We start from the raw sequence: 12408 nt of genomic DNA, 5'->3' as shown, positions 1-12408 counted from the left end.
AAGCCACCTCTTCCTTCCCTTCACTTCCCTCACTTGGACAGGGGCCTGCAGTCTTGTGTGTAATAAAGCCTATCGTTCCCCTCAGTCTTTGTCTCTGTGATTATTGGGCCAACTGGTCGTGCCCAACACTGCTTTTTTCTTTTCTTCATTTCCAGAATCCTATTGTAGTAAATTTCTGTTCAAAACATTGATAAAGTCAAAAAAGTCACTACAGTTCGAGTATTGAACAGTTCAGTCAGGGAGAGGTGTCTTCTCATGTCATTTTCCGAAGCCATCTTTCCACGACCCCGCCCCCCCCCTCCCCTCAGCTGACTCCTTGAACACCATCCAATCCAAGGACTCTAGGCAGCCCTGCAGCTGTCTTCCCTCCCGTGACCACCTTCTGGTTGTCCTGATCTCGTAAGTGTTGTGAGCAATTTTAGGCCCCATTTCTAAGAGAGGATGTGATGGCCCAGACTTGTTTTACAAGAATGATCCTGGGGATGAGAGGAATAAAGTTTGAGGAGCATTTGATGGTTCTGTGCCTATACTCGCCCGAGTTTAGAAGGATGAGGCAGGACCTCATTGAAATCTGATGACTAGTGAAAGGGCTGGATAGAGAGAGGATTTTGCCAGTCGTGCGAGAGTTTAGGACCAGTGGGCACAACCTCAGAATAAAAGGATGTCTGCTTAAAAAGGAGATGGAGAAACCTTTTCATCTGGAGCAGTGATTTTCAAACTCCTCCTCCACACCCCCACCCCCACCCCCCGGATCATATTCCACTTAATCCCTGTGCCAGAAGTGCTCTGTTAGTCAGGGATTACTTAAGGTGGAATGCGATTGGAAAGAAAAAGTTTGAAAACCTTTGTTTTAATTGTACCTCATTGACTTGTTCTGTGCGTGGTTTCATAACTCAAGAGGAAATAGACCAATGACAATTTTTCTCAAGCAAAATATTTCCTTCACAATTGGGTCCACTGCAGTCTTTCTCAGCCTTTTTTCCCATTCATATTCCACTTTAAGCAATCTCTTACTCATTTTTCAACACTCCAAGGAATAAAGTCCCAACCTGTTCAACCTTTCCCTGTAGCTCAACTCCTGAAGATCTGACAGCTTCCTAGTAAATCTTCTCTGCACTCTTTCAATCTTACTAATACCCTTCCTGTAGCTAGGTGACCAGAACTGCACACAATACTCCTAAGTGGGCCTCACCATCATCTTATCCAACCTCATCATAACTTCCCAACTCTTATTTTCAATATGTTAATTAATGAAGGCCAAGATGACAAAAGCTGTCTTTAGAACCCGGTCGTCCTGTGACACCACTTTCATGGAATTATGTAACAGTGTTTTATCTCTTGCTTCCGATTTGCGTAACTTGGCTGTTCAATTTCATAATGTTGGCTTCTGGACTATTTTATTGTGCCCCTTGATCTAGAGAGTTCTGGCAGAGCAAAACAATTTTGTTTTCTTTTGTCAGGTCAAATTTTGTCACATTGATCCAAAAACAAGTATTTTCACCATTCCTTCATTTCAGATTCTCTGCAGCTGTCGTATTGTACCTCACAGTGACAGCATCGTGTTTGTCTTGTTTATCCTTTACCCCTCCATCCAGACAGATGTGTTGATCAATGAGTGGACTCCACTCATCCAGCATCACTGCCATTTCTGCTGCTCGGGCTTTTCATCCCATGTAATCAATTTGTTATTTCCCTCTCTTCTTTTTCTCAGCAAAGAGAATCAGGTTTATTTGATCATCTTTCTGAATCCCAGTGAAAGGTTATCGACCTGAAGGTTTTAACTCCGATTATTTTTCAAGTAGATAACCTGCTGAGTATTTCCAGCATTGAGCTTTTATTTTACTGCCTTGGTGTATTACTGAGTGCTTTGAATGGGAGAAGAAATGTGGGTTGTGTTAAGTAAAGATGTCTAGATTATGGGGTGGATTTAGAAAAATAGATGTAAAAGTGGAGGGTTCATGGAAATAGTTAATACATCTTTTCGATTTTTGGAGTTTCCTGCCGGAATGCGTGGGATAATCACGGGGCTTAATTCAAACCCGCTGGCAGCAAACTCTTAATGATGTCCCACCTTGTCCCGTGGAGCCCAGCACATATAACCATATGACAGTTTACAGCACAGAAACAGGTCATATTGGCCCTTCAAGTCTGTGCCAGTTCACATGAACAACTCCACTAGTTTTCCCCTCCAACACTCTGCCCTTATCCCTCCAACCCCCTCATATCCATGTACACATCCAACCTTCTCTTAAATGACAGAAAGGACCCTGCCGCAATGATCTGGAAGATCATTCCATTCTGCCACCACTCTTTGAGTGAAGAAACATCCTCTAACATTCCTCCTAAAGTTTTGCACCCTTACCTTGAACTCATGCCCTCTTGTTCCAACCTCCCCTGCCCTCAGGGGAAAGAGTCTACTCACGTCCAGTCTATCTATTCCTTTCATAATTTGAATACCTCTATCATAACCCCCTTCATCCGTCTACGTTTGAATGAATAAAGTCGCTGTCTCCTTAATCTTTCTCTGTACTCGAGATGTTGTCAGCCATGTAACATTTTTGTAAATCTTTTCTGCACCCTCTCCTCGTTATCTATTTCCTTCCTCTATTTGGAGACCAGAACTGAAAACAATTCTCCAAACCTGGCCTCACCAATGCGTTAAACAGTTGCTGCATCTTATCCAGCTATACTCTAGTCTATGATATGATTTCTGAATGCCAGCAGATCATATCTCAGGATAAGATATTGGACCAATGTTTCCTGCATCTTGGAAGAAACACCTTATTGACCAGAGACACAGCTTATCTCATCCATCCATCAGAACATCTGTCAAGCTCATGTCAAATAAATATGTATAGCATGGACTGAGAAAAGGTGTCGAGCAATGGGTTTGCATATGTACCTCCTGCCAGACTGCCAAGATTCAGTGCCACACTAAGGTACCTCTTCAACATTTCCCGACAGTATGCAGGCAGTTGGAACACGTGCATGTGGACCTGCTTGGACCATTGCCAGAATCTCAAAACATGAGATACATTCTAACAGTTGTAGAACATTTCACGTGCTGACCAGAGGCCGTCCCGTTGCCATCCAGTGACACTGAGACAAGGGCCAGAGCATTCATCGTCATCTGGATTTGGTTTTCCCACATGAATTCAGTCCGCAGAACACAATTCACCCTCATTCCCACTGGCAACTGAAGTCCACTTTTAAGGCCCGACTCACTGGTCCCAGTTAGGTTGATGAGTTGCCATGCATTCTTTTGGGAGTGCACACAGCTCCAAAGTAAGATATGTCTGCATTTTCCGCAGAGATGCTTTATGGTCTGGTCCTTACAGTTTCATGGGACATTGATTTCACAACCAATTCTGATCTGAACATCCTTCAGCAGCTTCGACATGGTATCACGATCAGCAAAGCTTTTCCTACCCACTGGCTTGGATCCCCTTAACAGAATGTGCCCCACCACTCCTGGACGCTGATTTTGTTTTTGTGCGCAGACAGGACCCAGGAATGCTGTTACAACGACCGTATGAGGACCTTTTCTGCGTGGTGAAGAAGGATGGGTTTGAGTATACTTTGGACATTGGGGGACATTCGCAGCTGTTTAGTTTGGACAGACACAAGCCTGCCCATGTGGATCCCGCTTCACCCATTCAGTGCCTCCAGCCCAGACGATTAGCGTGTCCACCTAAGGTGCATGCAGCTGGTGTTTTACTTTCTGGCGACGGTTCTGGGGGGTGTAGCAGCTGTGTAGCGGGCCGAGTGGGCAAGTTTCTTTGGCGGGCACATGAAATCGTAAGGCAGACAGCTGGGAACTCATCCATTTAATTGACCACATGCACGTGGTGCTGCGTGCCAAGGAACAGCACGTTGGTCTGTGATTTCTCCTGCCGGAAGGTGCGGGACGCTGACAGGGCCCGTGGATCTGCAGCAAACACATAATGATGTCCCACCTTGACCCATGGAGCACAGGACATGCTGTAAATAGAAGAAGCCTGTAAAGACTGAATAAAGCAGTCTTGTGTTGACTAACCTGGTATGTGTGTGTGTGTGTGTGTTGCTGTAATAGCTCTGTCGAAGTAGCCGCTACATATATAAATATTTGGAGGATTATTGCACTTAGAGGATACTTTTCATCCATCTCACAGCCTGTGGGAAGAAGCTATTCCCCAGCCTGTAAGTCCTGATTTTGATGATGGACGTGGTGAAAATGGTCTTTGTACTATTGCTTGAGCCTGATTTGAACAACACTCCCAGTAAATGTCATCTACAGAAAAAGGGAGATCCCAGTGATCCTCACAACTCTGCATCATTCCTGTCTGATGCTTTACAGCAACTAGACCATCCAATGGTGCAGCCAGACAGGAGACTCAACTGCGCTCCTGTAAAATCTCAGGATGAGAACCGTTGGCCTTGACCTCCTCAGCCTCTTTGGGAAATGTAGGCCCTTCCTGACTAATAAGGAGATGTGATTGTTTTGTGTATTAATACGTTTGCTGTATGGATGGGAATTTTATGTGATTGTATTGTCTATTCTTGCTCTTTAACAATCTTTAGTGGATAGAAAAAGCGCAAATCTAAATAGGTCATATGCATTAAATGGTAGACTATTGAGATGTGCAGAACAACAAAGGGATGTAGGAGTGATGGTAAATAATTCCCTCAAGGCTGATACTCAGGTAGATAGAGTGGTGAAGAAGGCATTTGGAATATTGGCCTTCATAAATCGGAGTATTGAATTCAAGAGCAGGGAGGTTATGATGAAATTGTACAAGGCATTGGTGAGGCCAAATTTGGAGTTCTGTGTACAGTTTTGGTCACCAAATTATAGGAAAGATATAAACAAAATAGAGAGAGTGCAGAGAAGGTTCACAAGAATGTTGACAGGATTTCAAGGTTTGAGTTACAGGGAAAGGTTGTGCAGACTGGGGCTTTTTTCTCTGGAGTGTAGAAGATTGAGAGGGGACTTGATAGAGGTGTTTTAAGATTTTAAAAGGGACAGACAGAGTAGATGTGGATAGGCTTTTTCAATTAAGAGTGGGGGAGATTCAAACTGGAGGGCATGGTTTAAGATTGAAGGGGTAAAATTATAAAGGGAACATGAGGGGAAATTTCTTTACGCAAAGGGTGGTAGGGATGTGGAATGAGCTTCCGGCAGACGTAGTTGAGGCGGGATCATTGGTTACATTTAAGTATAGACTGGATAGTTACATGGAGAGGAGAGGACTGGAGGGGTATGGACTGGGTATTGGTCAGTGGGAGTAGGAGGGTGGGAATTTGTTATGGCACTAGTTGGGCCGAACTGGCCTGTTCTGTGCTCTAACTGGTTATATTGTACCTTAGGATGTACAATCTTGTACAGATTGTCTTTAAATAGTCATTTGGCCCAGATGTCTTTTCAGTCCAAGAATACTTTCGGTTACAGGCTGATTTTGAACAATCACGCCATTGATTCTTAAACAAACATCGTTTTTAATTTTCTTTAAACAAAAAAAAAATCAGGATCAAACTTTAACTTATCACTATTAACAGTCTTCCATTACCACCATCTAATTTTAAGTGCAGGTGTATTTAATGTGCATAAAGTTCTTTGACACAACTCCAAGTTCACCGGTGTTTATCAATTCTTATACTGTGCACAGAATTCAACATTTATGAATTTGCACCAAGCTCTGGTGCTTAAAAGTAAATGTGTACCCTCCAGTAAGGCTCTTATTGGTTTCAGAGAGGGATTGCTTGCTCATTGGACACACATAAACTGATTCCCTCTGATCAGCCACTTTGGTGTCTTGCCAAAGAAACTTGACCCATCAGGGTTTTCCAAATGATAACCTCTTCTGCAGGTCACCATAGAGTTCCTTTTGTTTCCCTTTTTTCAAGTGAAACATCATTTCTATCCAGCTATTTCTTCATATGGACAACAAAGTTTTTCAACATGCTGAACTGAGAACTAACACCCCGTCTTCAAAACAAGATGCCAGCTTGCCATCTATCTCTCTCTCTCTCTCTCTCTCTCTCTCTCTCTCTCTCTCTCTCTCTCTCTCTCTCTCTCTCTCTCTCAGAAAAAGCCTATTTGGTCTCTCCTCTCTGCTTGCAAAACCACATGAACTTCTTAGAACAGCAAACTGGAACCAGCCAGATTACTGCACCAGACCCAAACTTCTGAGTCCATTCATCTGTTCCTTTAAAAGCAATAATCAATTTACACCTGCTTTTGAAATTCTTTAGTAAAACAGTCTCCTTGTTTTGTCTTTGAAAAGGCTCTTGGTGCCTGAATGACTCACTCTCAGCCAAGCTCTTGCATTTTAAATAAGAGCTGTATTGTGAAGTGTATGTGTTTGTTTGTGACCTAAACGACTCCTCCAATCCATCTCTTTCAAAAACATCTCTATATACAATATAAAATATATAATCTGTCACAGGACAGACGCAGCAGAGGAGTTGTGATAAAATCAACGGTGTCCTTGCAAAAATAAAAAGTGGGAAGAGGTATAATCTGGTGAGTAGAATTTGTAATAGTTTGAAACTTGAACCTCTCTCTCTATTTCAGGAGACAATTTACTGTCATGTAATTAAAAAGTGTCATATCACACAAAATTGCTTTTTTCCTGCTGTAAGACAAACAGATTCACCTCTGGCAGAAGTTGACTGAATTACCTCTTGCACCCACCATCCCCTGCCACCCTGAACCCTGGGACAAGTCACTGAGGGTCTGTGGATTCTCTTTCAATGCTCACAGACCATCCAAGTCATTGGCAATGTGAGCTCCAGTTTTGAACCTCTGACATAATTAGGAACCATTTAGCACTCACTCGTATCCCAGGACTGATACCTGACACCCTTTTAGCCAGTTTAGACCCAGTCTCTAGCATTCCACAGCCTGGTGTGAGTTCCTTGACTGCTATGTCCAGAAGCCCGCAGCCTGCGTGGGTTCCTCTCTTGAAGTCACCAACAGGAGACTTCTTAGTTACAAATTAACTAAGAGGAGAATCTCACATGTCTAGATGGATGGAAATGGCATTATCACAAATTGAAGCCTTATATTTGAATATTCAGGTGCCAAATTTGCAAATTCATAGAATATATATTTCTCAAGCTATTTGTAATCTTTTTCCAAAGGAATACAACCTTGAATATTTGCATGTCATCTTGGCATCCCTAAAAATATATGTATATCTTATTTCCAAGTAAGTGCAATACATGTCCTCATCACCGCTAACGTTAATTTAACAAATTTCAATTGATATATTAATAGATTTAATTTGGGCCTTGTTCCTTCAATATTTCCTAATAAAATTAAGGTCAGATTCTGCGGAAAAACATATCCTATAACTTGTTCCATTAATATTGTCATTCTCCTCAAAAACATCTTGCATTAGGACAAAGATAAGTTGAATGCAAGAAAGTTGCAACATCTTCAACACACCTAAAACATTGATCTGATAATTCTGATTTTATTCTATTCAATTTCACTGGTGTAAGAAGTAACTGTAGAAGAAAAACTAGTTGTGAATTCCTTCCTCACTGCTGCAGTGTGGAACTCTGGTCAATAGTTCCAGACTGCTGAGTTGAAGTGAATTAATACATCTCACCTGGATCACATGATCTCTATTGCCAAATCATCTTCCTGTAGAGCTTTTCAAATCCAACAGCCTGAGTCACCTGACTCCAGGGGCAGCTTTCAGATAAAATCCTTTCTGACATCTGCTACATGACTGATGTCAAAACAATTATACTGAACTAATTTGTATATTATATTGAGATCCTTATATGGATCTGCCCATATTTGCCAATCAATTACAATATTCAGATCCATTTCCCACCTTTGTCTCAACTTATGAACTCCTCATTTTAAAGTTCCTACTTGTAATAAAGAGGACATCATCAAATAATTGTTTTTAACAATTCCTCTTATAAGGAATTTCTATTTCAGTACAACATAGTTGGTCCTAACTTATCCTTCAAATATGCTCTAAGTTGGAAATAGCAAAAAGATTGTGATGAGGTATACGATATTTATTTCTCAATTGCTCAAATGACATTAATTGACCCCTTTCATAACAATCTTCAACATTTATAATCCCCTTATGAAACCAGCTATCCAGAAATTGATGATCCTTTAAAAAAGATACGAGGATTTTGAATCAAAGCCATTCTGGGTGATGTACATCCACTTACACCAATTTCATCATTTATTTTATTCCATATATTAATCAAATGTTTCAACAATTGTGTATCTTTATCACCAACCATTAATTTTGATTCCCACTTGTACATAAATTCTTTTGCTTTTCCCTCTCCTATTTTATTTGATTCTATTTTAACCCTTTCAAAAAAAGAAGCAAGAAATCTCATTTGAGCTGCTCCATAACAATTTTTAAAATGAGGAAGCTGCAGTCCTCTCAATGCAGAATTTGCATTGGGTTACTTGTAACATGGGATTCAATCGGAAATGGGTTCACGTCACATAAAACCACGATGCAGCATGTTTTCTAAGAATGGGATGCAAGAGGAGGGTTGACTAGGTCTCCAGCAGGATATAGATCACAAGATATAGGAGCAGAAGTAGGCCCTTCGAGTCTGTTCCACCATTCTTCCACTCACCCCCACTCCTCAACTTTCTCCCAATAACCCTTGATTCCTTGTCAATCTCTGCCTTAAATACACCCAATGACGTCACGTGGGTTTCACGACCCACTGACACAATCAATTTGTTCCACATTTGTTTTAAATTGACACCCTTTTATCCTGAAATTATGCTCTCGTGTCCTAGAATCCCCTACCATCGGAAATAATCTTTGCCATATGTACTCTGCCCAGTCCATCTAGGATTTGAAATGCCTCTGAGGTCCCCCTTATCCTTCTGTACTCCAACTAGTACAGTCAAAGAGTCGACAATTGTTCCTCATACACTAACCCTTTCATTCCTGATATCATTCCAGTAAATGATCTCTGACCTTCTCCAACACCAGCACATCTTTTCTCAAATACAGCACCCAAAACTCGAATTCTGATTGAATGGAAAGGGAATTCTCCAACGACACAAACACAACAGTTACATGATATTATGTCTTGTTGATATTTACCACTCGGGAAGGTTCTTGTTGGTTTTCAGATAGAGGTGTGTTGTTCAGGCAAGCATTAGTGTTTTTGTGACTCAACGTACCAGCATCTGAAGTCCGTTTTCTCTTCAGAAAAGCTTGATAGCTTAAGCATGGAGCAGAGCTGAGCCACGACTTTGCAGGTATTTAAGGGAGTGTGTGGGCAGGGTTTGTTCTGGACCAACAATCTCACCAAATGACTCTGCTTGAAATCAAGATTCAAACTATTTTGAGGAATACAACAGGAATTGTTCAACAAGAGCCTGGTGTTCCCTGAGGAGTTTTCTTTCAATAGTGGAAATTATTTTTTTTAAAGCCCGTTAATCTTCCTGATACAGATCTTTCTATTTAACTTTCAGGTTGCTATCTGTTGTTAACTTGGAGGCCTTTAATGGGGTGACTGGGTGGAATCTTTGCTTTAACCAAGCAGTTCTCTTGCAATTTTCCAGCTGTAGGATGCGGTGCAGTTGCTTGCAAGTTTAGCAAGTGGGATGATGATGTGAAACTGCAAGTCACAGCGTCATTTTTGTTTTTGAAAATGCCAAGGTGAAAATTTTAACGTTAGTCTTCTTGGTTTGCTTAAGTTTACAGAGGAGATGTTGGGTCAAGCTGAGAAGACAGAGTTGGATGCCCATTTGGCGAATCAGCTGAGCAAAGCAGAAAGCACAAAACGAGGGGCTGAAAAATTAATGAAGCAAACTGAAGTGCCGTTGAACCCAAACCCAGGTAAAGAAATTAATTTGAGCAGCAATACTTAAGAGATCAAACGATTTGGGCTTTTAGTGTTGTCCTATTTAAATGAACAAAATCTGATTAGAATAGAAGTTTATCTAATGTTTGGAAGTTGCCACAAAAAAATGGAGCATATAAATAAGATGTTGTAATTAAGATAAATGAACAATACAATGAGCCTGGTGTCACAGTATCTGCTTCAGTCTACAGTACATCACCATTAAACCTGGTCCCCACTTTACTCCTGGTGTCAAATTATCTACCTCAACATACTGTAAATCACTGTTAAACTTTCTCCCCCTGTGAACCTGGTGTCACAGTATCTGACACAGTTCATAGTATATCACTGTTAAACCTCACAAATGTGAATCCTACTATAAAATAATGCACCCCTTCTAAGTCTCACAGTATTCTAATCCCCACCTATTTTAAAAATTCCAAAAAAAAGAGAAACATCAATCCGAAAACAAGTTACTCAAGAGTAGTAGCCCCCTAAAAATCTGGGTGTGGTAAAGTCCACAAGTGGCATGTGACTAAAGGACTCATTGTCACCCACCCCCAGTCAGACTTTCACAAAGTACTGAAACAAAAACATTCAACCCAGTGATTCCAGTCCCACTGATTGTTCCGGATCTTCAATATCGAGAAGACTTTGTGTGAATTCAACTTTTTTCCCATTCTTTCCATATTTTCCAATCTTCCCATTTCCATTCCCATTGACCTTTCCCTTTGGTGACAATGGTGACGATCGCCCACTTCCTCATACATCTGGCAATGAATTAGCAAATATTAAAGCATCGTGGTCATTCTCAAAAAACTGAGATTGAAAATTCCCATAAAAATCTTTCAATACTGCCGCATAACGAAAAGCAAATTTATATCCCTTTCGCCACAATACTTCTTAGGCTGAATTAAATTCTCGGTCTCTTCTGATAATTTCTTGACTCAGATCTGCATTAAAAAAAACCCTATTATTTTGAACCATCAGTGGATCCTGATTTTGCCGTGTTTTCTGCACCACCAATCGGAGGATCATCTCTCTGTCTTGATATTTAAAAGAGCGAATCAAAACTGCTCGTGGTAGTTGGCCTGGAAACGGTTTCTTCCTTAACGCTCTGTTTGCTCGATCTAATTCCAGTCCATCTGGAATAAATTACCTGCCCTACACTTCTGGGATCCATTTCTTCAAAACCTACATCGGATCCGAACCTTGCATATCTTCCGGAAGACCTACTATCTTAACATTATTTCTACGACATTGGTTTTCTAATGAGCCAAACTTCTTCAATAATTCCTTCTTCTGAATCCCCCAATCTACAAAAGGATCTTCCACTATTTCCATTTTTTCTCTATTATGCTCCATTTGACTCTTGCATTCAAGAAAGCCTCCTCAATCTTTTTAAAATGATCTTGCACAGTATCCACTGATCGTGTCCATCTCGTAACATCACTCTTAACTACATTAATATCTTGCTTCATAAAAGTTATTTCTTCACACACAGTGTTCATTTTAGTTTTCATTTCTGAAAATCCTTGAGTCATCTGATGAGTCATCTGCATTGATATATTTGCCATATCTTCCATGAGCTGAGCAATCCCTTCCCGAATTGGAAACACAGAATCCAGTCCAGGATCCATCACCTCCATTTGAGTCTGACCTTCTTTTGCCGCAGTCCCCAGTTCTTGAAATTCTAATGAAATTGAGCATCTTCTTCCTCCATAGCAATAGGTCCTCTTCCGGTGCTGCTGTGGGTCTGGACACCCGACAACAGTGTGCCGACCTCGTCAGTTCACCGTCGATCAGGCTCCCCCACAGCCCACACCTTCTCCAAAGGTTTGTGGACCCTCAACACACTGTGCATGCCCAGTAGGGCCACCGACTACGCAGTGCGTCTTCTGATGCTACACTGTACCTCTCCTGACCACCAGGCAATGCTGAACGCTTATGTGCCTGTCCTCGCTCAGCTGGCCCGCCCTCACGCCTGTGTTCATGAGTGCACGAGTCAAAACCGCTGAACTCATCACTGAGCTGGTGCCATCTTGCGATAGCGCAAGTGGTGCCGACGAAATACTTCGCCGGGCAGGAATCCTCTGAGGCTTGGAGACGCCAGTCAACGACTCCGTTGCTTCAAGTTGAACTCGGCCATAATTCTTCAACACTTTTGTAAGGTAATTTCTTCTGGAACTGAGTTTTCGATTTTTTCACATTTGTAGCTATTTTGATCCTCCACAATTCCAAAGTCTATAAACAGTATTTTTAATCACTTTTACAACTTTTAAAATCGAGCATTTAATAGTCTAACTGGGGAAGGGTGGAACCACACGTCTACCCTCTGCACCATCTTGTCACAGTATCTGACACAGTTTATAGTAAATCACTGTTAAACCTTCACATTACTGTGAATGCTGTCTCTCAGTTTCTGCCTCAATCTACCGTTCATCAACATTAAACCTTCTCCCCCTGTTAACTTCGTGTTAAAGTATCAGCCTAAGTTTACCACACATCATCATTAAACCTTCTCCCCATTGGGAGACCGGTTTTACTGTATCTGCCACAGTTTATCGTACATCA

This window comes from Narcine bancroftii, chromosome 11, assembly GCF_036971445.1.
Source record: "Narcine bancroftii isolate sNarBan1 chromosome 11, sNarBan1.hap1, whole genome shotgun sequence".
Classification (NCBI taxonomy): domain Eukaryota; kingdom Metazoa; phylum Chordata; class Chondrichthyes; order Torpediniformes; family Narcinidae; genus Narcine; species Narcine bancroftii.
This window is presented reverse-complemented; position numbering follows the sequence as displayed.